At 40.7% G+C, this 23,211-nt stretch overlaps 1 long non-coding RNA gene across 1 annotated transcript; it reads left to right on the top strand.

The window, feature by feature from the left end:
• The first annotated feature begins 1,144 nt into the window (after window positions 1-1,144).
• On the top strand, window positions 1,145-1,884 carry LOC120411471. The gene is made up of 2 exons (XR_005603784.1): window positions 1,145-1,232; window positions 1,609-1,884. It is a non-coding gene; the product is annotated as an uncharacterized LOC120411471 (long non-coding RNA).
• The last annotated feature ends 21,327 nt before the right edge of the window (window positions 1,885-23,211 follow it).

Here is a 23,211-nt window from a genome sequence, read left to right as displayed (position 1 = left end):
CCAATTAAGGTGCAAACGAGACAGAATGCCAGTTCGACAATACTGACTTTATTTTGTAGCTTTTAGTGTGTAGGAGAAAGAGAGCGTCAGCAGGAGACCGTCACCACCTGTGGACCCAGCGCAGTCCTTTTGGTCCTTTTTCACTCTGGGCTTCTCAGTGGTGTGGCGGGGGGACCTGGTTCATTCTTCTTGTAGTAAGTCCTGTGCAGAAAGGGGTGTTGGGTACACAAGATCAGACACTGACTATGGAAAGTTTTCACTATGCATTTTGCAAACAAAGGAATTCATGCTTACTGGCTGCAAGTTGCATAGTTCTCTAGTTAGTACTCTGTCTTCCATTGGTTAATGATTCCATTGCTTCTTGTGCTAATTGGTCAGTTCTTTCTCTTCTTTTGTGTCAGTGGTTTTCTTGGAGGGCTGTGAGCAGGTGGTTGCAATCTCCCTGTGCTGGAGTTACCTTTTATCCAGTCAGAGATGATTGTAGCACAGTTGCTGAATTGGATTTATTAGTCTTCGGAGTTCTGCCAGATGTCGTTGTGGCCTGTGCATTTTGCGCTTTTGGTATCCACTGTCAGTGGTACATCCTTCTTCACAAGCTTTGTTAACCTTCCCCTAGGTCATTGGACAGTACTGCTTTATGCAGTCCAGGTTCCTGGTATCCACAGAGCCCTGTTCGGGGGTACTTTGGAGACTGTTGGTGGTTGCAGAGTCTGTCTGTTCTTTCTTCGGTGATAGGTCTGTGAGCTGCTGCTTTTCACACAGTCTGTCCCAGCGGGGATGTATTGACCAGGTTGTGCTAACCAGATCTTGCCGCTGCCAAGCCTGGAATTAGCACCGTCCTGGCACAAATTCGTCTCTTCTCTGACCGTAATAGCGTTTAAGACAGGTACCTGTTCTTAACTTCTAACAGCCCCTACGCGAGTTCACACAGTGGGTGTGAGTAGAGCACGCATCTCGTCAGGCTCGCAGCAAGCCGCTGCCAAAATTTAAAATACCTCGGCACACGGCTCAGTAGATATAAATTTTATTTAGGCTTGGGCGAGAGGCGGCGCGGGGGGTCGAGCCGGACGGGCGGGCCCCGCCCCGGCCCGGGGCGAGCGCAGGGCAGGGCAGGGCCGGCTGCTCGCCCCGCCCCGCCCCGGTCCCGGCGGGGAGCCCGGAGTTGCCGCCGCCGCCGCCGCGCCCGTTCCGCTCGGCACCGCCGCTGCCGCCGCCCCGCGCACTCACACACAGTAAGTGCCGCCGCCGCGCTCCGCGGGGCCGCATCCCCGGCCCCGTCCCGATCCCGCCGCGCCAGGCGGCCCCGGCCCCGGCCCTGCGCGCCCGCGGCAGCCGCGGCCGAGAGCGGCAGCGGGGCGGGCTGGGGCCGTCGGCGCCCCGGCAGCAACGCTGGACTCAGCGCGGGGGGCGAAATGCGGCGCTGGGTCTGGGGCCGGGTCGCCGCCGCCTCCTGCCCCGTCGGCTCCCGGAGCCGCGCTCCAGGTGGGAGCTGCCCGGAACTACGCGGGGAGAGTTTCCTCACCGCCGATGTGTTTGGGTGAAGGCTGCTCTGCTCGGGGACATCGAACCTCCGCTCCTCCTGGGCTTAGCTTGTCGCTGTTTTTCCAGAAATGTTTCTGTTTTCACCCGGAGTGAGCCGTCCCCCTCGTTCGGGTGTGCTTAGGCGCGGACTGTACTGGGCTGTACGCAACTGACCTGTAGCTCTTGAGACAGAGGCAAGCGTCGTGATGCAGCTGAAGTCTGCACGGTGGTGCAAGGCAAACTTTTCTGAGAAGTGCCAGTTTGGCTTTGAAATACTACTAGCAAAAATCCTGACATTCCGCCAGTAGAATTAGCTGTATCTTATTTACATACTACTAATTAAATAAGAGAGATCACAGTTCAGTGTGGGCTTTTCCTTTTTTAGAAACCTGAATGGTCGGACCTTCCACGTACGAGGTCTGTGTGTCTCTAGAGGTACATATTCACAGTCTTACCTGACCACTCTCCCACGAATAAAGCAAAACACGGTCCAAGTGGTGCTTCCCTCTGTCTGCACGTGTCTGGTTTCAGCTACGCTCCTTTGCAAGTTGTTTGTGTAACTCATCAGTGAAACCACTCACGTTACAAACTGCCTGGTCAAAGCTTCTCCCAGCAGTCGTTTTCGCACTCTCTGGCTGGATTGACTGCTGCCAACTCTGTTTATCTTTTTTCAGCTCTAAATAGGGAATTTGCTTTGAAAGAGCGTCGGCAGTGGAGCCAAGAGAAAAAAAAAAAAAAAATTCTGGAGGGGAGGAGTGTTGTGGTGGAAAGAGGTCCAAGACCTGTATTTGGAAGACAAAACTTTGTGAACTTAGAACATGCTTAGAAGCAGGAAGAAGGAACTAAAATGTTCTAGTACATTTACATTTAGTACTGGAACCGAAACGTTCTAGTACATTCAGTATCTTTATTTCACCTGAAAGCAAATTTCACGTGGAACACTATTGAAATAGACGTCACGGTGCAGATCTTTGCAGGAGCACAGAACACTGCATCTTGACATGGAAGTTGCTCGCTGTTTGCCCTGACAACAGGAAGCTGCTCATTTCCGTTAAATAGTAACTAGCCTAATCTGACTAAACGTAGATTTCAGTGTGCTCCATGGCTTAATTTATCTGTTTTGAGGTTCCTTTAAATAGCTGCTGCTAGGTAGAGAATAATAATTGCTTCTTGAAAAGGCTAAGCAGATAATTACATGGTTAGGAAATCTCAATTTTGGTCAATTTCTTATTTTGGTACAACAAGGCAAGTCCTCCAAGTGATGGACAGTAAAATGCCTAATTGTAATTAAAGCAGATAACACGTCCTTACAGATTAGTTTTATACTGAATAGCAATGTATGGTATGTAAACAGCAGCTGGTTTGAGATAAGTTACATCTTAGGATGAATTTTCTTCCAAGTTGCAGATGTTTGCTCTTGAGTTTACCACATAATAGAGGTCTTGGGCTAGAATTTGCCTTTATGTTTTTTATTAATTCTTGTAAATGAACAGTATGAAGATGAAAAGGAAAAAAGTCACCAAGTGGTATTTGTCATGATTTACCATCGTATATATCCTTTTAAATTGCCTCCTTAATCTAAAAGGTTGGTATTATCTTTTCCATAGTTTATTTCTATGTTTATTACATTCTAGCAGCTTTGACCACTGTCTAGGTAAATTTGGTTACAGCTTCTTACATCCCTAAGTTAAATCACAAGGCAAGTAGACGGTGCTCTGCTTCTTTTCCTTTTGTCTTTCTTTTCCCACTGCCTTTGTAGGTAGGTTTCTTGTCATTTTTTACATTTTCCCTATATTAGAAAGATAATTTAAACTACTTTCATCTTCTCCCACTGACAAATTTCTTACACTGTGTTTAAGTCACATTTTGTGAATCAGATTGATCTGATGAACAAACCAAAATTTTACTGAAACTTAAGTATATAGGAAGAGGTTTTTTATAGGGAAAGTATTCTTTGTACGCAATATATCTTGAACAAGTGTCAAGACAAATTCCAGTAATGTGCACCTCAATTTGACAGATTCTAGTGCTCTTTGGTTTTTTTAGAGTATCAGTACACAGACTGTGGTGCTCCAGGAGCTATGATTTAATGTCAGAGTAACTTGGGGACTTTCTTGGGCTGATCTGGGGAATTTTTTGTGTCCATCTACTAACAGTCATGAGCAGCCATGTCATCAATTGTATAAGCAATAAAAATGTTTATAACATTCTTCAGCTGTGATGTAGTGCAAATTCTAGGCCTCTTTATTTGATACTAGCTTTTCAATCACTGGAAGAGAGTATGGCTTGAAATTAGGTGGTTTTTTTCCTCTTATGCCTCCAATGTCATCAGATCATAAGACCCAGAGTAAATGTTATGTGTGTTCAAGTCAAAGTTAAGATGGCATTTTTCAGTTAAGCATGTGAACAAGAGGTTTCACACAGCATTTTTACATTCTCTTTCTCAAGTAATGTTTTGCTCAAACCAGAATTTCCTTTTTTAACCTAGAGATGGATCTCACCCCCACTGAGAAGCAAGCTCTGTGCTCTGAGACTAGGTGTGTAATTTGCAGAGCAGTGGTAGAACTTGGCTGTTTCCTTGGCATCCCCAACAAGTCTCAAAGAAGGGGAAAAGTGTGGAATACAGGATTTGTATTAGAAGCTGTTAATCCTGTGTTTCAGGTGCTGAGACAGTTCAAGCCAAAACGTCACTTCTTTCTTCATTTCATTGTGGTGGTTTCTGGAATCTCTGTAGTAAGGCAGGTGTGTGAGATGGAGTATTAAACAAAATACATAGCTTTTAAATTACATGAGTTAAAACTATTCCTTAATTTCAATACACTTTTGTTTGGAAATCCAGATAATGAACAGTTAAGTGTCTCAGCCCTTGAGCAAACTTTACAGGGACTTAAAAGGTGTTACATCAGTTTTTGATGATAAAACCCTTAGTTGGCATTGATAAGTTGTGTGTTGAGGATTAAGTCTGGAAGACATCTGCATTTCTTTTAATCTTTTCTCATTAACTAAAATTGTATCTTCTTCTAAATTTTAGTTTTAAATATGCCTGACTTAATCCAAAATCTCATCTTTCTTCCAGAAATAGGGTTGTGTGTTTTTAAATAACTGTTTTTGAAGCTCAGTTTATATAATGGGATCAACAAAACTGGACACATTAAACCCCAGCATTTTCTCCCACTTTATAGAATAAGGCAGTGAAGAAAGCAGGAGTGCACTGGTGTTGGCCTTTGGAAATGAGGCTGGGTGCAGTTGTGGCTAATGGTAGTTATTTGGATACACGTCTGACCCTGAGTGATGGGTGACAACTCGTCTGAGGGAGGTGTGTGTTTGTGAGCCGTGGGCTGGGCTCTCTGCCTTCGCAACAGAGTGTTTGGTCTGTTCTGTACCTGTGTCTGGAGACCCCAGAATGAACTGGTGGAACTTCCATTTGCCATATCAAGTTGATATTTATTACTTGATAAATTGCAAAATTTTTATTGTGTGTTGTGCTTAAACCTTTCTCAACTAATGGCTTCATTTTTGCTGTAGTATCAGAGCCTTACTGGAGCATGTCTGGATGATGTGGCCATGCTAAGGAGGTCTTGAGAGGAATTCAGGAAATGTCAGAGCAAAACAAAGTGTTTTAAACAGAACTGGCATCTATAGTTGAAGACTTTACATGCTTGCTTCTTTTAGTGTCTTTGTCTGGTACTTGTAAACTAAATTTCCAGATAACCTAGTATTTTTATAGGGACAGTATATTTTTTTCTTGTTTGGTGTTTTGTCTGTAGAAGTTACTGGGGCTCAGTTATACTCAGAGTGAACTGTAAATAACTGAAGAAAAACATGTAACTATAGTCCATGTCATTCCTCTACATACTAATCACGTGTAAAATGAAAGAATATATTGAACTTTAAAGTACTGAGAAGCAGAAAAATAAGCTCCAAAAGGAGAAAGCCTATACCTGCATGTCATTGTCTGCTAAGGTATTTGTCTCTTGAGCTTTGAAGTTGAACACCTCTCTTGTGAAGGAAATAAAATCCACTACTTACCAATAACTGATTGTCCTCTCCAGCATATATATGGCACACAGATAGTGTTGTAATTTGGCTGTCTTCAAAGGCATTTTAAAGTAACAAGTGATCCAGCGAGGCAAAAAAAAATATGCCTGTTAGGTAAAAAAGTGTTTAGGAAGGAGATAATAATTTTATCTAAATACATGCTAAATTGAAATTTATCAAAGAAAATGTTACCACATTTGAATTATTGATTGTGCAATATGATGTATGTAACCACTGTGATTCCTTGAAGAGGAATTTCCCTTTAGCTTCCAGCTTAAATAAGTTGGTTTTGACCCAATTCCCATATACCAGTGTTGCCCACTTCCAATTTGATGCATAGTATGGAGCTATCTAAAGTATGTTGGCGTTACTGCAGAATAATATACTTGCCTGAAGAACTTTACCTATAAGTACAGCTGAAATTCTGGAAGTTAATCTTGAAATCCTGAAAAAAAAAGATGTTAAGAATCGGGCTTCAGGAGATGAGGAGCATTCTCTGTCAGAAGTCTGTTGGGTGTATGTGCTAACTAGCACTTCCAACCTGAATACATTGGTTGCTCTCACTTAGTTCTGAAAGAAACAAAAGTGTAACTTCCTGCTTTTGCCAGTTCTGCAGGAGTCTTGAGACATAACCAGGTCACTGCTATCACTGGAATATTGTTGATGGGATGGGGATAAAATAATGTCTATCGGTTTCTTACGGACATGGGCACTGAAAATGTTAAACTTTGTATTGGAAAGTATAAAAGTAAAGGATATGTCTGGGCCCATAAATCTTCTGTTATGTTCCAATTTCAAAAGGTAGTGTTTGTAGCAAATCCTTTTTATCCATAAATGGTCCAGTGTATAGCAGAAGGCTTATCCCCCCAACAGCTAAAAATAGTGAGATGCTCTAAAATATGATTCAGATTTTTTGTTGCAATGTTCAAAGTAAATAACTGCCTCTTGAGTTACTGAAAGCGTTCCAGTGTGTAGTGGGTTGACCCTGGCTGGGTGCCAGGCACCCGTCAAAGCTGCACTATCACTCACCCTGGTAACTGGACAGGGGAGAGAAAATAGAACAAAGTGTTCAAGGGTTGAGGTAAGGACCAGGAGAGATCATCCACCAAATAGTGTCACAGGCAGGATAATGAGAAGTAAAATAAATGTTAGAAACACCTTCCCCACCCTTCCTCCTTCCCAGCTCTACCTTCTCCTCTCCAGTGGTGCAGGGAAATGGGGGATGGAGTTTACGGCCAGTTCATTTCACGTTTCTGCTGCTGCTCAGGGAGAGGAGTCCCTCTGCTGCTCCAGCATGGGGGCCCTCCCACAGGAGACAGTTCTCCATTAACTTCTCCAATGTGAGTCCATCCCATGGGCAACAGTTCTACATAAAATTCTCCAGTGTGGGTCACTCTTCCATGGGGTGCAGTCCTTCAAGGACAGGCTGCTCCAGCGTGGGTCCCACACAGGGTCACAAGTCCTACCAGGAAACCTGCTCCAGCACAGGCTCCTCTCTCCACAGGTGTGCAGGTCCCTGCCAGGAGCCTGTTCCAGCAAAGGCCTCCCTGGGGTTCACAGTCTCCTCTCAGGCATCCAACTGCTTCGATGTGAGGCTCCACCATGGGCTCTGGGTGGATCTCTGCATCCCTGTTACCTCCATGGCTGCAGGGCCACAGCTGCCTCACCATGGGCTGCACCACGGGCTGCAGGGGAATCTCAGCTCCAGCGCCTGGAGCACCTCCTGTCCTTCCTTCTCCACTGACCTTGGTGTCTCCAGAATTGTTTCTCTCACATGTGCTCACTCCTCTCCTCTCAGCACATTTTCATCTGCCCAATAACCTTTTTCTCCTTCTTAAATCTGTTATCACAGAGGCATTACCATAATTTCTGATTGGCCCAGCCTTGGCCAGTGGCACATCTGTCCTGGAGGCTGCTGGCATTGGCTCTGCCAGACAGGGAGGAAGCTTCCAGCAGCTTCTCACAGAAGCCACCCCTGTAACCCCCAATACCAAAATCTGGCCACACAAAACCAGCACATAGTGCTATTTTTATAATAACAGTTATGAAGGGGATTTTTGTGCTACTTTGCTTTGGGGAACAGAGAGGAAGTTGCTGCTAAGTTAATTGCTATTAATAAAGCATCAGCATTTAAGATTAAATGCATTTTAGAGCTCTCTCTTGTATATCATGGTTATCTAATATGAAATAAGTAGCAAAACCATACCTGCATCTTTTGCGAAACCTTTGGTAGATGGGTTTTTTTGAGTGTTTACATACTGTGGTTTCAGAATGTAGAAAATAGTAGTTTGGTACTAGAAGGTACCTGTGACTTTCTGACTCATCTGCTGCAGATGGTTCTTTCTGAGTGGTAGGTATGTGCATGCTTAAAAAAGATAAGGTAAGTCTAGTTAAATGGCCTGCAATTAAGCCCTGATTATTGAGTTGGTTTGGAGTATTCATTATTAGATATGTGTTTATTTATGATATCCTTCCACTTCTGAGCAGAAGGTTGTTTGTTTTGTATATATGCTTAGCCCATTTCCCTTAGTGTATTAAAGTAATTTTCAGGTTCTGTGGAAGAACCTTTGCCCACCTTCAGCTTGTCCCACATCCTTCCTCCTCAGTTCAAAACACAAAATCTGCATTTTATCAGCTGCACTTCAGATGACTTTTTAATTTTATGCTTTACAAGGTGAAACAAAAATGAACAACAACTGTTCAGGAAATTTTTTTTTTTAATTCCAGCTCATCTTAGTGTTTTATTTTCAGTAACTGTTGATACTAAGATTTTGTTTAATCCTGATGTGTATAGTACTGTCTTTATGACTAACTGCAGAATTGTTTTATTAAAAAAAAAATCCTCTTCTGAGGAAACATTGTTTGCCTTTATGTCTTTGATATGGAGGAAAATATTTTGCTACTGTTGGGCCTCCAGCTTGTAGTGTTCGGGATTCCAGACATAAAATCTGTGTCTCAAGTAGTCTAGAGTTGATCTTATTTATGGTATTGCTAGAACTTTCAGTGTTATCTTTTTGGTATGACTGGAATGATTTTGTAGGCAGCTAAATGGGGTTTAGTGAAAATCAATTATGGTTTTTATGAGATTAAAAAGTAGAAGTTTTTTGCAAAAGCTACAGGAAGGAGGACAAGAGGATCGGGCAAGAGAGACAAATCTGAGTATGTTGTAGGAGCCTTGAAGTTTGCTTAGTTGCAAGTCAAGTTAGAAGAAAGTAGTTGATAACTTTTATGTTTAGATGTTTAGTTATGGCTAGTATTACAGTGAAACAGGGAACAAGAAAGCTCAAGGACTTTTTGTATCTGTGCTGTACTTGAAATTTTTGTGTAACAAAAACAAGAAGCTGTGCTGTTCCATTTTGTTAACCTCGTGATGCAAACTGACTGTCCTGCATTTGAACTAGATTTGCATTGGTGGGATAATGGGTTTAATATTTTAAGTTTCTCCTCCCTCCTCTTATAACTGCTTATAAGTTAATAAAAGCAACCGTATACAATATGTGAAGTTCATTTGCAGGGTTATCTCCTCCTGGAGTTTCAAGTGGATCCAAGATGGGTGTAGCAAAGTTTTTCTGAACCTCTTCATTAAGCAGCCCTGTGGGGGAAGACTTGGGGGTGATGATTGATGGAAAACTCAACATGGGCCAGCAGTGTGTGCTCACAGCCCAGAAAGCCAAACATGTCCTGAGCTGCACCCAAAGCAGCGTGGGCAGCAGGGCGAGGGAGGGGATTCTGCCCCTCTGCTCTGCTCTGCTCTGGTGAGACCCCATCTGCTGTGTCCAGTTCTGGTGTCCCCAACATAAGGAGGACATGGAACTGTTGGAGAAAGTCCAGAGGAGGGACATGAAGTCAAGAAAGGGACTGAAGCACATCCCCTACAAAGCCAGGCTGAGAGAGTTGGGGGCTGTTCAGCCTGGAGAAGGGAAGGTTGCATGGAGACCTCATGGCAACCTTGCAGTATCTGCAGGGGCCTGCAGGGAAGCTGGAGAGGGACTCTTGATCAGGAACTGTAGTGACAGGGTAAGGCGTAATGGGTACAAACTGAAAGGGGGGAAATTTAGGTTAGATATTAGGAAGAAATTTTTTACTGTGGAGGTGGGGAGATACTGGAACAGGTTGCCCAGGGAAGTTGTGAGTTGTCTCATCTCTGGCAGTGTTCAAGGCCAGTTCAGATAAGGCCTTGAGCAACCTGGTCTAGTGGGAAGTGTCCCTGCCCCTGACAGTGAGGATTGGGACTTGCTGATCCTTAAGGTCCATTACACCCCTTAACATTCTACGATTCTATATTCCTGTGATTTCCAGTGGTTTCAGAATAATTTAAACACTGAGGGGAAGCTGATGGTCCTTCTCTGTTTGACTACAGTTTTAGTTTCTTGTATACTGAGTAGCATTTAAAGTTACTGTGTATTTAAAGTTACAGGATGTTTTAGCCTCCTCTCTGATCAACTAATGAAACAATACAGATCTGTTACTATAGGCAGTGGAGTAGGAATCTCGATACTTTTGTGTAGCTGACAGACCTTTTTTTTTGCTCCTGTACTTGGCAACATATTGAGAGATGAAATTTTTTCTTGTTTGAAGATCTTATTCTAGAAATGGTTTGCATGATACACTTGTATTGCCATGAATTTCATACCAAGATCTTATCTGCTGTTTTTGTGAATTCAGTTATTTCCAGGCATATTTACTTAAATTGCTCTCCATTAAGTTGCAGTACTTCAGTGCATTAGATTACCCTCATGTTAAAGAAAAAGAAATATTCAAATCTTGTTTTGATTGAAGCTTTTGAGAATTTATTAGATATTACAGGTAGAGTTGACTAGTAGTAGAAATGTGATTAACATTTGAATTGTAGAAGAATCTGTGTAATCCAAGCAATGAATTTGTGTTGTATTGGTCTGCAAAACACCACACTGGTCAATGATGCAGAAAGTATGCTGATTGTGACCAAATGCTTTTGTGCAGGTTTGCCAGCAGTATTTGCTGTACAAGTGGTTTTGAATATGCAGGTGGATAGTTTAAAGTCACTTGATATGTCAGTTTTGTTGTTAATACCAGGAGGATAACTGGGGAATAGATAAGGGGGAATAGTGAATGTGAGGTCAGTGATACGCAATACAATTCTGTATGCATTTTTATTTATCCCTGTAAGGTGTTCTAGTGTAATCTCAGGTGATTAACAGTTTACACATTTCTTCTGCTTCAGATATTACATTGGATAATATAGAGAGCCTGAATTGCTACTAAAAGAGCCATCTGCTGAAACCATGTTCTAGGCAACATCAAAAGATGAAAAGCACAGGACATAGTCCTTACTGTTGACTGCAGCTTCTACAGTGCTGTCCATCTCATCTGGGATCCCTAAACATTGGTTGTTTGCCTGTGTTTTCCCATGAGCTTTGTCCAAGTTGTTTATTGTTACCTGTCGTTTTTTAGAAGTTTCTTAGCATTTCAGCATACTCATTTTTCTAATTACTTGATTTAAAAGTTAAGGCCTGTAAAAAAAAAAACCAAAACATACTGTGTTTGTGTAAAGATCTGCTTTACAAGGAGTACCAAGTTCTACATATCAAGCCAAGTATTTAATTTCAGTGATCACAGAACAGGGTGTATTGAAAAAATTTCAGAGTGTTTGGGTCCACCTGATGAGGATTAAGCATTTGAGACCTATAAAACCTCTAAGTGCCTAAAACCAGAGTATGTGCTGTTTGTACACAGGACACCATGTCACAAAACCAATCCTGCTTTCTGCTCAAGCACAAGAAGTTTTATGTATGTTACTGAGGTTGGGGAAGGAGAGTGTGGGGTTACAGTGGACTTTGAAATTTAGTTTTTAATTATAGGAAAGCAGACCTCTCTACTAGCCAAGCTTAAATGCAGCATGCAGCATTTAATTCTCTCTAATTTTCACAACTGTGCGTGAGAAAATAGTACAGAAGTCCACAGCTAAAAATGCAGTTGTGACCTATTACAACTTTGTCTTAAAACAATGTTGTTTGAAAATTGAATAGCTACAGCACAAATCTGAAAGGTGGTGTTCTGTGTCTTGACAGCAATAAATACATTGATGGAGAAGAATAGCAACTAACAGATAGGCAAAGGAATAAAGGTTAGCTAGGAGGATTAAATTCAGAACTTGATCAAATAAAATACTGGAATAAGGATTAGGAGAACCTTGAGAATCTTAAATGAACTTCCTGAGATGAAAAACAAAAGACTGAAGAGGGGAAAAAAAAGCGTGTTTAAGGCTTTATTTTTTTTAATATGAAGAACTGGGTAACACCATAATAAAGTAAGCTAAAGCTAATAAAACATTTAACAGTGCCAGGCAGAAGAGAGCCTTTTTCAAAGGCTCTTCATAGAAGAGAAGTGGTTTAGATACCCAGTGTGACGGTCTGAAACTAGCTTATCATGCAGCTTTTTTTCTGAGCTCAGTGAACTAAGGGCTTTCTCTGTCAAAGTGGTAGTGAACTAAGGCTTTTCTGGATATATATATATTTTTGGAGGGGTGGGTATGAGCTGAAAACATGGCAATAAAAATGTGTTGAAGTCTTGCTGGCTCTAGAGCACTTCGGAGCATGCACTTGCCTCAAGAAAAGCTGTCAGACCCATCTGTACCATTACAAGGAGCTCACAACTGGGGCACATCTCTCTGTGAGGGTTGATTGCTGGTGTGGTGCCACAGGGGTGTGTGGAGCAAAAGTGCCTGAAGTGCCACGCCTGCCGTGGGCATCCTGTGTTGTTTGGGGTGGTCTGCAGGGGGGCAGGCACATCACACAGAGTGCCTTGCAAAGCCCTCACCATGTGCCCGAAGTGTGGTTCCTTGCTCTGACAAACCATCTCCCTTCAGCAATGGTGCAGAATCAGACAGGAGTGTTTGTGTCCCCTGTGTTAGGTGGGTGACCAGGTACAGATCTCATGAGGCTGTGCTGGCAACAGAAGCAAATAAACAGTTTGTCAATTGATGTCACCCTAACAGTGTGAAGAGCTGTGACCATCGCCTAATTTCTTCTGCTCAGCTGGATTCGAAGTTCCCTCAAGGGCAACGCTACTGGGCCTGACTAATTTGGAGGCAATTTGTTCAGGTGCTTAGTGTTGCTTCAGTGTAACCCTGAAAATAACATGCCTTAAGCTTGTTTATACCTTAAACAAGACTGTATTATAATTATGATGTTCAGGCTCTGGAGAAAGTGCTGCTTGTGGAAAGCTGTGTGTCCTGCTAGCAGAAGCCCTTTAGCGTCAGAGCTGGGAAATCCTGTTCTCTGTACAGCCCCCATCCCACTCTCAACCCCCTTTACTGAAAGAAACTACTAGAAAAACAGTAACTTTCTCCAGAATAAAACATGCAAAGGCTGTTAGGTCCTGCTAGACTTCTCAGTGAAAAAGCACATTGTAGCATTATTTGCTCTGTTCTCCATGAGTGGCCTCAGAGCAAGATCTGGGACTCTGGGAACCTACAGCAGAGCACAGCACTAGGTGACTGTGTCCCAAAAGTTGTGCTCCCATGTCTGAAAAGTTTGGCTGAATATAGCAAGGTTTGAAATGGGAAATAGTTGTCTGTACAACTCCAGTTATTGTGCAGCAGTTGTTCTGTAATACTTAGTGTCTGGCAACTTATAGCAAAACTAAATCCTATTTTGGATATAAATCTTGAAAACTTCAAGATGCAAGATTGCATCAAGGGAATAAAAGGCAGTCAAGTGCTTCAAAACCATAACATCTTTTTTGCCTCCCATAAAATTATTTCAAGGTGTGATATTTATGCATAATTTAGTTTTTATCTATAAACAGACATTGATGGAGTAGTTCTATTACTTGAAATGGGAATCCTGAGGAGGTTCACAAATCCGTATAGTTTAGGAAAAATGTTAGAGCAAGGATATTTTTGCAGTCTAGCCTAACTGCTGAGAGAAGGTGGGAGGATAAACTGATGAAGGTACTCTAACATAAGCTAGTGAAACAAGAAGATGAAATTCAAAAACTGTGGGAAGACTTCAGGCAATACTTGTCAGCTCCCTTAGTAAGTACCCTCTTCTTTTCAGCGCTCTAAAGGAAGTAAGCGGATTAGTTTTACACCCATCTCTTCTTGTAGTACCTCTGGCACTATACATGTACATGTATACATGTGAATGTTTACTCTGATTAGCAAATTTAGTAGTTCCTCTTTTTTACATGCTCCTTTTATGCAGAGCTTGTACTTAATTCTTCTTTCCCATGCTCTTCTGCTCCTGAAAACCCCCTGGAGATATTTGAGTAGTGTAAGGTAAAGGCAGTCCAAGATGTCTCAGTAAAAAATAATCATCACTAAATGAAAATGGGTTCCTCTTTGAGTACACAACATCTCTTACTCATGATGGAGGTGTGTAAGTGAGTTAGTGCTGGTGACTGTAAAGCTGGTTCTGTGATCCAGGGTAAATATCCTCCAGATACTGTTGTCTGTTTTGAACAAGTCTAAACCAAGCTGAAAAGAGTCTGTTGGGGGAAACCTTTCTCTGTGATGCTTTAAATTCCTTTTGCTTTACATGATGGGAAGAGTTCATATTTCTCTATTGGGATAAAACTTCTTTCCAAACTGTCAAATAGAAGAATTTAATTCAAAGTGTTTTGCCTTAATTCAGGTGAGGAACTTTCAGTAACTGGTAATATTAGTATTAATTGAGATAGTTTTCTTACATAACATCAGGTTTTTTACACAGTTTAGGAGGTAATTCATACCAAGCTAAACCTTGTTATACACAGGAATGTTTCTCAGACATGTAATTGTAATGCTTATTTATTGATTTGATTCATTAACTGCCATGTGCTTTAAAAGTTGTTTTTCTGCCTATGATTCATATCTCTTGATTTTCTTTTTCACAGAGTGGCAAATCCAGACACAGTTCTCTAAATTTCTCTGTAACAGCTGCATGTAGTTACATGTACATCAAGTAAGAGTAGTACTTCTGAGCAGTGTTCTCCTTGGTATTAATAGCATACAGAAACTACTATGATTAAAGCTTTTCTGTGCTTGGGAACACAAGTTAAATTTCTTCTCAAAACTTGATTTTTCCCTTATTCTTTCAATGTATTACTCTTGGACTGAAGAAAGTAGCTCAAAATATTCAGACTTGCATTTTCATTCATAGCTCTTTAAATATTTTCTTAAGCAAACTTTATGCCTATATTTACTTGAAAAATGCCTAGTGTAGAGATAATTCCAGCATGTTAGTATTCTCCTTGTTTCTTTGACTATGTGCTCCCATTTTTTCAGAATAATAGAATGGACTGGATTAGATGGGACCTTCAAAGATAGTTTAGGCCTAACCCTGGCCCCCATAGTCATCAAGGACATGTTTCAACAGATAGTGTTGCTCAAAGCCCCTCCAGCTGGTTTTGAGCACTTACAGGGATGGGACATCCACAACTTCTCTGGGCAGTATGTTCCAGAGTCCCACCCTCATGCTAAAATATTTCTTCCTTATACCTAGCATAAAACTACTCTCTTTCAGTTTGAAACTATTTAACCTTGTCTGGTCACTGTGGACTCTAGTAAAGTCATTCATCCTCTTTCTTTTAATCCCCCTTTAAGTATTGAAAGATTTGCAAATGTTTGCCCCAGAGCCTTTTCTTCTCTGGGCTGAACAACCCCACCTCTCAGCCTGTCTTCATAGGAGAGGTGCTCCAGTCCTTGGATCATCTTTGTGGTCTCCTCCAGCAGGTTCACATCCTTCTTATGCTGGGGGCCCCAGAGCTGGATGCAGCAATCAAGGTGGGAGTAGAGAGACAGGGTCATCTCCCTGGACCTTCTAGCCCCACTGCTTCTGATGCTTTTTGATGTCTTTCTGGGCTGCAAGGGCACACTCCCATCTTATATCCAATTTTCCCTATTTTTGTTTTAGATTCTGTTGCATACACTTGACCATATTTACAGCTCACACCTCTGTCAATAATCTGTGCAGCTAGAACATTACAGATGGGCAATAGCTCGTTCCAGAAAGAAAGAAGGGAAGGCCCTGTAATGAAAGTCACAAGCTGTTCTGCTTTAAGTCCCACCAGTCTATATTCTTTTCAGGGAAAGTTTGCCTAATGTTATGAAAAAAAATGCACGGCCTTAATCCTTTTGGAAAGACTAGTAAGGTGAGAACAGTGAATGCAGTCGTGTATCTGTGCCAGGTGACAGGCTTAATGGCTTTGATTACATCCCAGTGCATCCCAATAAGAAGTTTCAAGGAATATTTTATTATATTTGTGATTTTTCACTGTTTAGAATGATAAGCAAGTGAAAGAGTCTCATTTCCAAAAAGAGATGTTTTTAGCAAATGCAAAAGAAGATACAGTTTGCATGAAGCTTAATTAATTTAACATTTAGCTGTGAAGCTTCCAGATAATTCTGGTATCATGAAAGTGTTTAGGAATTTCTGAGAAAAAAATGAAATCTACATTAGATTTCTAGATGATTTACATAGAAACGTGTCATCTATTGAGATCATTAAAAGAAAAAAATAGTTGAGTGCAGGGTACTACACCTTTTAGATGAATTGGACTTTTTCTCTGCTTAGATTCAGAAAATGTATTTTTAGATTGTTTCTGTATTTTTATAAGTATTACTTACTTTGGTATTTTCTGGTTTGTTTTTTTTTCCTTAAAACTTCTGTTTATGTGTAAACATGAGAAACATTTGTCAGCCATGGGAAGTGAGCACTTTCAGCCCTTACATGCTTGCTTGGGTAGCATATGTAGATTGGGAACCTGTTTTTCAGAGGTAAAATTATGGAAATTTGTTACTCTGCTGCAAGTTATTTGTGTAACTCAGAATGAAGTTCTAACAGTAACTCAGAATAGCAGTTAAAGCACCTCCTTGTGTTAGCTACAACATCTAGCACCAGATAGTTCTCAGGAAGTGTACCTTGTCAATAGCCATATAATAAGGAAATTGTACAGAATCCTTTGTATAACAACTTTTTCTTGTTTCAAATTCATTGAACTTTGCTAACATTACTTGCTGAAGAAGATGACAAGTTACAGCACACTCCAGGATGTGCAGCTGTTTGCCTACTTGCAAAATAATGAATATATTTGTTGTAGAGACTGTGCAAGGAGACCAGTCTCTGGGTGACTGATACTTCTTTCCTTACTGGAGAGCTTGAAGCCAGGAATCTGGAGCTGTTGAGAGACTGCTTCAGATGATGCATGTTAAAACCAGCATAATTTCAGTCACAGACTGAAACCAACTCTAATGCTGCACTCATCAGCTGCTTTCACTCAGATTCTTCTCTTTCATTGTTTCTCAGATGGGAACTGTAAAAACCCCCTCATTTCTCAAGCTTCTTTCCTGAAAGCAGAAACTAAATATATAATACTTGAAGCCTGTTAAAATAATTTTTAATATGGCAGAAGTTGAGAAGTATCTATGACTTTACTAAATAATTCTTTATTTTTAATAAGAAGATAGATTTAAAGAGATTTAACTTAAAAAGTTAAATTTATAACAACTAGTTAATCAGAATCAAACTCATTATGGGGAATTTTCCTGCTTCTTCTGACAATTTTAAAAAATACTACTAGTTTTCTGGATCTAAATTTCACTGCTATTCTTCAGTTAATATTGAATGCTATTCACTTTGACTCATAGAAAATGTTTTCTGGTGTTATATTGCTTAAAGCCTTGGGATGATCAGTAAATATTTTTTGCTAAAATTTGTGCTGCTAGCTTGAAATCACTTGACAGAATTTTTGCCTTTAATAACTAAGACAGAGCTTTATAGGTTTTGTCCTGTTATACACTCATACCAATTTCGTTAGGCTGGTGGTGGTGGCTGTGCTTTAGGAAGAAATAGCTGGAAGAAGCCTGCCTTCTGAATCACAGGTGCATCTGTAGCAAGCATTTGCATCTCATGTTGTGGTAAACCTAGTTTTAACTCTGCACAGGCACTTCCACTCTTTTCAGAGGTAGGTGGGGGATTTGCTCCAGTGTTGGGGTCTTCCAATACAGTTTTACTTGTCTTGCGGCTGGCCTGTTCTCACATGTTTTCAGATCATCTTGTGAGCTAAAATAATTCTGTTACCTGCTATTCAGACCCTGGATATTTTCAGAGACTGATGTCTTCTCTGATGAGTGTGCTTGTTTAAAGAGTAAATATGTCAAACTCTTCTGCCTGCTTGTGCACTCCCTTCTCTTGACTGCTATGCTCTTCCTTTGCGATTCCCATGGTTTGAATCCTGCTCTCCCGAACACTGTAGGCAAGTGCATGCTTTTCTTTGCAAACATACATACACATCTGTCATAAATAACATCTCTAGGTGGAGTTCTGTCTGCTGGAATCACTGCTCATGATTTTTCTCTTCTGTTCTTACTAGAGAGACAGGCAGACTCTTCTGCTAAGCCTTTTCTTGCTGCCACAGGCATAGATACACTTTGGCATTAACTGTTGTTTTATTGTGGCAGCATTTCTGGTACAGCTTGGAAGAAGGTTGGACTCAATGATCTTTTAAAACCTAAATTATTCTAAGCTTCTAAGACTAGTCATCAACATGCAGGCTCATGTGGCTGCATTACTAACAGATTCTTGTGCACACTATTAGGAAACATGTGGCAAGACATGTTTTTCTTCATGCTTAGCTGTGACAGCTGCTCTGAGCAATGTTTGTGATGGTGTAGCAGACACTTTTGGAGCTCGAGGGCATATGGGGCTGTAAGGTCCTGGGTCGACCTGGTGAGGTCCTGGTGCGCAATTAAAGCTGTGAAGTGGTAACTGAAGCAAAAAGAGATGTGGCATGTTTGGTTCATTCACTTGCTGTATGTGACAAAGTGTACAGTTCCTCAGCAAATGTTGTCAGGAATCAGCCATTTGAGCTTTTAAGAGCCATTGTGGAAAATGTCTGGTCCCTGGAAATTATCCTTGTTTCAAGTGAAGGTTAAACACTGTTCTCAGCACACACTGCTGAGGTAGCTACTCATCTAGAGCTGGCCTGAGGATGAAGAAGGCCCAGTTTAATAAGATAAATAGCCAGAAGGAGAGAAGCTTGGTGATGTTTGTTTAGACATACAGTGTTTCATGCACCAGTAGGTGTTGAGATTGTGGGTACATGAGCCTGAAAGGAAGCTGTGGGGTGAATATTGTGCTGGAGCATTTCGGGAATGGTTTTGGAGTTATCTTCTTGCCCACCTCCACCATGAGAATTGTGTGCCATGCAATGAAAGAGGTGGCTGATGAAATGAATGGGATCAGCCACCAATGCTGACAAGCAGGTTTGATGCAATGACATCCATGCTGGGGACATTGTCATGATAGGCTTGAATTTGGGTCTTGAGATGGTCAAAATGCTGTCAGGTTGGGTGAAGGGTGGGTAGAGAGAAACAAATGTGGTGCACCTAGGGAAAGGGGTTGCGGGCTGGTAACTGTTACCAAGTGTGCATAATGCCTGACTGAAGGTAATGGGAATTTGGGCTGAGAAATAGGGCACACAACAGAAGTATTTTTCAAAAAGTGTGTTGTGTGAATGTTGTTACAAATGCAGGAGCCCCTGTGTAATCAAGCAGCACAGGATTATGCATGACAGATACACCAGTGGAAAGGTAGCTGCAGTAAAGGGCTGCATAACTGAAGGAAATACTGTGAGCTAATAAATTTTCAGTCTCAGAACAGGAAAGAGATGACCAGAACAATTTTTTTAACGTATGTGGTCTCTAAATGGTTAAAGAATTTTGATACTTACATGACTTTGGGTACAGGATAAAAAGCAACGCATCCTTAAGCCCTCACATTTTATGCCTGTAGTGAGTTTCTGGAGAAGAGTTGAAACTGTGCTTTATTGTTTAACCACATACCAAGTGTCTGTGTCATCCTTTGTATGCAGATGAGTGTCTTGTATGTCCCACTATTGTTGTCTTATCTTTTTCGGGGCAGTGACAGATTGGTGGATTTGTCATCATCTTGTGGCACAGGACCTTTCCCTTTTGTTTTCAGTTGATGGTATCCTCTCTGCTGAAGGATTCAGGTCAGTTGGCACTGATTTCACACTCCTGCTGCTGCCAAAAACGTCATGCTGTCCTGTTCCCATGCTTGTATTGTTTCCTTCCTTGTGTCAGCAGAAACGTTCATGTTCGTCAGAATGAGGAACTCAATAATGAGATCAGTTAGCCTTTTTTATTTTCCCCCCAGCAATCTTTTTCTGTGAATCAGTTTTTCAATCTGATGTGTTGTACAGCTGAACAGATGCTTTTGCTACCACAGAGAGCTCTCAGGCTGGGTGAAAGGAGAAGACACAGTGGGTATAACATGTCTGAGGGTTGGGAATTGTGCAACCACTTCATTTGGAGGCAGTGCTTAAAAGTTTGTGTTCATAAAAGTCTCTCAGTCTGATTTTGTGCTTGGATACCCACTTCACTGAAATCAGCCCTGCCCCGATGTGTTCCTTTTTTCCTGTGTGTGTTGTCTTTCTCTGTTAAGGATGCCTCCCAGCTTTGTGGGAGACATCTCACAAATGCTCACAAATTTTATTGAGCCAAGTTTTATTACTGAAGTTTAGATTAAATATGTTGAAAGATTTAGGCTTCCCAAATTCCGGAAGAAGTCTTCTTCTAGTCTGTTATTTCCTCTCCCAATACCCCCTGCTATCATTTTTCCTTTAGCAACTCCACTGTCCAACCTAGGTATTAATACTCACCTAATGTTGTATATATATAGTTTTTCATATAATATCTGAATTGGAAAAGGTAATAGGTTGTTTTCACATAACCCACTTTTAAGATCGCCATTTCTAAGTAATGTTTCAGTTTCTTTAACCTCGTTTTAAAAAGCATTCCATAACCTGGAGTGCTGCTGTAAACCAAGAGGCAGTAGTAGTTGGTCAGATCACTTTTTCACTGTTTCCATTCCCCTTTATTGTTTGCTATTTTGAAGTTTTCCTAAATTACAGATGTAAATTATTCAGCCTTAAATCAATATAATCATGATCTGCATATGAGAATTTTAAAGGAAATTTTGCAGAGTGTTTGGATTCTGATGTATTTTTAGGAAGGATGTTTGATCCTCTCTATGTCAGTTTTTGAAGTATGGGGTTTTTTGGATCATTCAGTACCTGATACAGCTTAGCTTTGTTTCTCAAACATTAACTTGTATACCTGAAAAAACTGCCTTTGACTAAGGCTTATGATCCGTAACGTGTATGTTGGGCCACTGTAGTGTGTGGCATTTATTGTGCCACTTGTCATAGTGAAGTGAGAGATTTACCTTGCAGAGCAGGGGAGTTTGACCTAGCAACGCCTAAGTACAATGGATGTATGGAAAACAAAAGATGCCGGACACTGAGGGTTTTTTCCATTAATCTTAACCACTTGTACAGCTGTGTCTAATGATTAATTTTGTAGTTAGCTCTTATGGATATTTGTATCTCATGGTCAGCAGTGCCAGGGTTGCATTGCAAGATGTGTATGAGAAGGGCTGATGTAGCATCTGCAATCCACGTGTGTGCATCGTGTATTAGAAAAACCCTTTGCTCCATAAACATCTCAGTAAGTACATGTATAGCTGACACACATGTGCATGTCAAAGTATTTTTGTATTTCTATTAGCAAATATACAGAGTTTTAAAAATATTCTTCCTTGGCAGCTGTTTTTCTGTATAGCTTCTCAATGCAAGTGGAAAGTCAGTGTATACGAAAGAAGGACTCAGATTGTTCTACATACTTGTATGTTAAACTAAGGGAGGAAAGCTGATAGTCTTAAATCCTAATTTGCTGTCGCTTTTTCAAAATACATGAGAAAGTTAAAATGATATTATTTCTTAAGCTGGTTAGACTGAATACTGAGTTTTTGCTGTAGTTCTTCTTTGCTTCTCTCAAATCCACAATACAGAAGGTGATTCAAAATAGCATTAGTTGTGATAGAGATACTTCAACAAAACAGGACAATACACAGAAGCCAAGATGCTGTGACTTTCCTCCCTATTACAGTTGTATTTAATTATCTGCTGAACCAGAGTGCTGAAAACATAGATGTATAATTTTACTCTTCAGGATTTTTTCCAACTTCTTCAAGAGATGCTTGAAGAGTACATTGTTTAGGGATTTATTTTTTCCATTGACATAAATGAACAAAAGTAGATATTTTGATTGCCTTATAAATTAATATAACTTTTTTTCTAATTTCAGGTTCGCTTTTACAATATAAACAATTAATTCCTATTTTTATGCCCCTTAACTATATTTGTTTGTAAATTAAAACAAATTATTATGTGCTGGTCCTTAAGTATTTAAAATAACTTTCATCTAGTATTATAATATTTAAGAAATGCAGATAGGTTGATACAGGGACAGGATGCAGCAAATAATAGATAATAGCTTTAAAACATGAAAAACTTGCACAGATGTTTCAGTAGTTCCCATGTAAATCCTTTAAGTAAATGTTGTAATAAATCTTAGTGATTGATATGCTTGTCATCTGATATTTACACATCATACAAGCTAAAAGCTTTAACTTAATCAGTTATGAAATGTATTTCCCAAGTTACAGATTTATGAACTTTCAAATATGTTCCTAATCCTTCCTGTTTATGTTCTTCTCTATTTTTATTTGTAAAATCCGATGCTTTCTCAAACTCTTTTGTGTTGCACATCACTGTCTGCAATCCATGCCATCTCTGCCTCTGATGAATCCTGAACTGCAGGTGGTTGGGATAGTGGTTGGAGGTAGCACCCCTTTAGATATCTTGTGCTTTTCCTGCTTTTGGGCACCGTTGAAGGCAGAGATCTGTGACAAAACTTTGCTCTGGCCTGGTGTAGCTGCTCCATGTGTTCACAAGTGAGTATTTAGCGTGAGGAAAGCTTTTAGCTGTGTTCTGAGTTCATAGCGCCAAAATTTGCTAATGCCTATGCTTCACTGGTAGGCTTAATTTTCCAATCACCCACCCAGACCCTCGCATTCATTGCAGTGCATGAACTGGGAGATTTCTAGTACTGTAAGGAACATGTGTTTTTTTCTTACTGAAGAGCCTGATATGTTCTGAGCTTTCAAGGCAGGGTGAGGAAACTGCAAAGGAAAGCCTGTCTCCTGGCAGTTTTTTCTCCATTGTCAGCTAGATGCTGCCTGAGAGCTGACTTCTCCAGCTCCTTCCTTTGAGGGCAGGTAAGATTAACTCAGAAGGTGGTAGAGTACCTTCTGGCATTGAGAGTTATCCTTTCTGGTGATTTCCTCATTCATGTATGTCAGCCTCACCCTTAAAATAGTTTAAAATATAAATTATTTCTTTAATAGTTTAAAATTTATTTCTTTTAATTATCTCATAGCTTATTTGTACTCATACAACCTCAAGATGCTTCCACTTATACAGGGACATGAAAGCATGCTCTGTTCTCCATCTGCTGCAGAACAGTGATTTCTCAAATGGTGATTTCTCACCCTCCACCTCAGTCAAGGGTGGCTTACACCTCCAGCATCTGCTGCTACGCAGGCTTTGGGGCCTTTCCCAAAGTTGTTGAAATGTATGGTGACAAGTCTGAAGGCTCTGACAAATTCTATGAGGCTTTCTTCTGGTGTCTGATTGCTACAGAAATTGGGGTAGCAATGTGCCACAAGCAACATAGACTATCTAAATAAAAACCTTGGAAAGCACAAGTTTCACATGGTTTTACTGCTTAACTTGACGGTTTCTTCTTTATCCATCTCGAACTCACTT

The sequence above is a fragment of the Corvus cornix genome, chromosome Z, assembly GCF_000738735.6.
Source record: "Corvus cornix cornix isolate S_Up_H32 chromosome Z, ASM73873v5, whole genome shotgun sequence".
NCBI classification, from domain to species: domain Eukaryota; kingdom Metazoa; phylum Chordata; class Aves; order Passeriformes; family Corvidae; genus Corvus; species Corvus cornix.
The sequence above is the reverse complement of the archived record's forward strand: the minus strand, read 5'-3'. Positions and strand labels throughout refer to the sequence as shown.